Source organism: Jatropha curcas, chromosome 7 (genome assembly GCF_041381405.1).
Source record: "Jatropha curcas cultivar XTBG-Jc1 chromosome 7, XTBG_Jcur_1.0, whole genome shotgun sequence".
Taxonomy (NCBI): Eukaryota; Viridiplantae; Streptophyta; class Magnoliopsida; order Malpighiales; family Euphorbiaceae; genus Jatropha; species Jatropha curcas.
Genome location: NC_143157.1, coordinates 11,649,462 through 11,653,580, shown reverse-complemented (window position 1 = coordinate 11,653,580; position 4,119 = coordinate 11,649,462). Strand labels below are relative to the sequence as shown.

The 4,119-nt window shown below is 33.3% G+C and overlaps 1 long non-coding RNA gene across 1 annotated transcript; it reads left to right on the top strand.

The window, feature by feature from the left end:
- Positions 1-951: 951 nt before the first annotated feature.
- On the top strand, positions 952-2,952 carry LOC149494695 (uncharacterized). The gene is made up of 3 exons (XR_016321617.1): positions 952-1,099; positions 1,237-1,316; positions 2,803-2,952. It is a non-coding gene; the product is annotated as an uncharacterized LOC149494695 (long non-coding RNA).
- Positions 2,953-4,119: the final 1,167 nt, after the last annotated feature.

Sequence of the window (4,119 nt, the reverse complement as noted above, 5' to 3'; positions counted from 1 at the left end):
TCTTTTAAATTATTGCCCTTTAATTTTCAAGCATTTTATCATTTCTGTCTTTTAATTCCTCATTATATAGTTTGGTATTTATTATTAATGCTCTAACCTATGATCTATTGTCCTTGTAATATTCACTTTCATCATGTTCATACTTGTTGAATGATTGTTTAAATCTAGATGTTATTATTGATTTATGCTTCTGTAAATATTTATTTTTCTTTGTGTTTGATTCTTTATAGAATTGTTTTATTTCTATTGCGAAATGTAAAGGATCCTTAAAAGGATGCCTAATAATTTGCTTGTTTGTAATAGTTATTCGGGTTTGGAAAATTTTAGAGGGTTTAATGGTATATTGTATTTTAGGAGATGGATTGTTCTCTTTCCTCCTTCCCCCCTTTTTCGTTGCATGTTTGGTGTTTGCAATAATTGCTTGAATGACATAGTTTTCAAAAAAAAAAATGCATAAAAGGTTTTATGTAACAGACTGATTTTTCTTTTAGTGTCGGCAATAGTGATTTACCGGTCTGTGAATAGTACCATCGGTCCGGGACTTGGTATTATTTTAGTCCGGAAAAATTACTATGCATAGTTAATATTTTATTTACTATTTTTGGAGCATGTTTGCATGATTTAGGTGGGTAGAAAATATTTAATGAATATTTTTGGAGAGTTTATGTATTACATGCATAATATTTCTAGTGTGGTCTATTAAGAAATAAATGAGAAATTATTTTAGTGGAGTTAATTTAATTAATTGGTGGAGTTAAATAATAAGTAGAAGAGGAGTATTTGAGGAATATTTAGAGCCATTGGATGATATTACTTAGGACTTGATCTTAGCCACACAATTGATATGAAATTTGGAAGTCAAATTTGACTTTGGCACTTAAAGTAAACACCACAACACTTATTTCTTTCTTCTCTTCTCCTTATTCACGCCATCTCCATCTTCTTCCTCTTTCTTTCATTTCTTCATTTTCTTACCTCCAAATTTACCACCAAACTACCTAATTAAACCATAGATTAGTACTTTATTCTTAAGAATTAAGAAGTAGAAGTTGAGTTTGGTGATTAAAAGCAAAGAGAAGTGAAGTTACCATTGAAGCAAGTAAGTTGTGGTTTTTGAGTTTTGTGAATTGTTAAGTAGAATTCATGGTTTAGACATGTTATTGATGCATTAAATCATGCTCCAACTATTTCTTTTGTCAAGTTTTGCTTGTAATGTTGATTTTTCATGCTTTGAAGAGGTTGGAGAACCATCCTCAAAGGGTAAAGAGAAAGCCAAGGAGTAAGGCTTTCCAAGCTTATTCAAGCTTGTTAATAAGGTTAGTGCAATCATAATTTCACTTGTTTAAGTTGTTTTTACATGGTTAGGGTTTTGAATATATTTTGGGAACTTTTTGTATGTTTTGTTGAAATTGCTGATTTTAATGTGAGATGTGTTCTGCTGTGGGATTGGAACTCATTTTTGACCCCTTTACACTTCCCATTTGTTTCTGACTTCTTCATAAAAGTTGTATCTCTATTTCTCAGCTTTCCAGAACATATTCTTATGTCTAATTCCAATACTTGTAGCTCAACTTATGATTGAAATACCAAAACTGGTTCTGTTATGCTGTCTTACCTGTCTATCCGAAATGATTGTCCATTTTGACCACTCAAATGGCAAAATAATGTCTTATGTTCTTCATAAAAGTTATAGATTTACTTCTTATCTTTCCAACCCATCCTCTTTTGTCCAAATTGGAGATACATAGCTCAACTTATGGCTGAAACACCCAAACTGACTCTGTTGTGTCGGGCCACATGCATTACTAAATTGAGTGCCCATTTTGACCACTATAATGACAAGATTAGGTTCTGAGTTCTTCATAAAAGTTGTTTCCCTGTGTCTTGAGACTTCTCTCGTTCTGGATTGGTTTCATTTGAGTATTTTGTGAAGTAGGAATTCAAGAAACATTGGACTTGGTTCTGCTGAATCAGGTCTGATCTGTTGGTCTGTGTTCTGAGCTTTTGTTTGCTATCTTACTCTTTGATCTGGGCTGTGGTCCCTTCTGAACATTTGTATTATTTTGTCTTATCTTTCTAATGAATCTGATTTCATTTAATTTGGAGACCCATAACTCAAATTATGTGTTAAAAACCCAGCAAAGGTCAAGATTATGAAAATGCTGAAAAGTTCTTGATTTATGTACTTTTATACTATCTTAAGTTTATATATATCTATAATGTTTTGAGTAATGAGTATTAAGAAATGAAGAGGTTTTGATTTATAATTATTGCTTTTGTGAAAGAATGATTTTGATTTGGGCTCTACTATGCATGATTGAAACGTGGTATGATGAGATGGATTTTCTTATTGTGAAGCTATGATCATATGCTAGGGTTATCAGCCCTTCTAAATAGGTGGACGCGCTTATTTGTGTGATGGGGTGGTGCTTTCATAGGCCACGGTGGTGCTTTCATAGGCCCCGATTGTGTGATGGGGGTGGTGCTTTCATAGGCCACGGTGGTGCTTTCATAGGCCACGAGTATGTGATAGGGGTGGCGCTAATATAGGCCACGATCAAATCTGCTTATGTTCATTCTGCATGAGTACGAGCCTTAACGAAAAATAAAATTTTATTGTTGCTATAAAAGAATGAAGACATATTTGTATTTATTTTTGTATTTGAATTAAATGCATGCGATTTCAGTATTTATATAGTTGAGTAATTTAAGTTTTGCCTTGGCTATTATTGTTAATTAAATTGTTGGTTATTTAGCACCACTGAGTCTTCCACTCAGCGCGTTGATTTTTATCACGCGCAGGTTAGGAGCGGAGGGTGTTCTTCAAGACCAGAGGACGAGCATCAGAGTAGATATCACATTTTGGGTAGGATATTTTGTAAATGGTGATTTTTGGCATGTATATAAATATTGTGTTGTGAAGGTTGGACATAATAAGTTTATAATGTATTAAGAGTTATGATTATTTAAGGAAATAACATCTTATCATATTTTTGGTGTATGATGATTATAGATTCCTTGAAAAGAATGTGTTTTGAATTTTATGCGTATGTTGATGGATATTTAGAAGTGCTTGTAGTATGTTGTGTTGAATTGGAGTTTTGGGGGTTTGGAGAAAATTGGAAGTGTGTATATTTTCTTTGTGTGGCAAGTTAATTTTTAGGGGAAACTCTTGCGAAATTTTCGTAGGAATTTCCTCAAATATTATTTTTGTAAAAAAAAAAAAAAAAAAACAAAACAAAATGTTAATTACTTGCCTCCTTATGAAAATTTAACCACTTCTAATTTGTGATCTAGCTTTAATAAGTGACATAAGACGGTGCTCCGGCACCGATTGTGGCATCCGCCGTCTGGTTCTTCGGGATTGGCCGGTGGGTGTTACATTTTACATCTCAATTTCTAGTTAATTACATTATTAATTAGTGTGAATTAATGGATAATGAGGAGGCCGATTTAATCAGGCGAACAGGGTGCTTAACACCTTTCCATTTCGTACCTAACTCCCGACCCAGTCTCTAGTTCACAAAACCGGATTAGTTGATTCCAAAGAATTGACTAATTCGAGATTTTTCCCTAATAAGGGTGCGACTCCGAATTTTTAGTAAAACTCTTACCAAAGTAAGAGAAGCATTTTTGAGGATTAACAAATGGGTGTAATAAAGAAAACCAATTTTATTAAATAAAATAAATCAAGCCCATTCGAATTCATTTCTTCTTATCAAAGGGGAAAATGGAAAAATCGACATCCTCAGCCTCGCGACTCCGCTGGGGATTGAACCTAGAATCTCTGGTTTTTGGTTTGGGTTTGAATAAAAGAGTTAACTCTGAAAGTTGTCCAATTATTCACAATTGTTAATAATGTTATTAACTTCAAAATTGAGTTTACTTTTCGTACTTATAAACTGTCATTCATGCATTCATCTCTTCTTTATCTCCTTTATACCCTAAACCCTAAAGGTGATATTAGGGGTTATGGTCCTTACACTCTACTCAACTATTTGGATCTGCCACTAATATACACCACCCATAAGTCAAGTACCATTATCAAAAGAATTGGCACAATCCGTTATTACCATTACGCTTAGACCTAAAGAAAATGGGAGAAAACAACCAATTCTT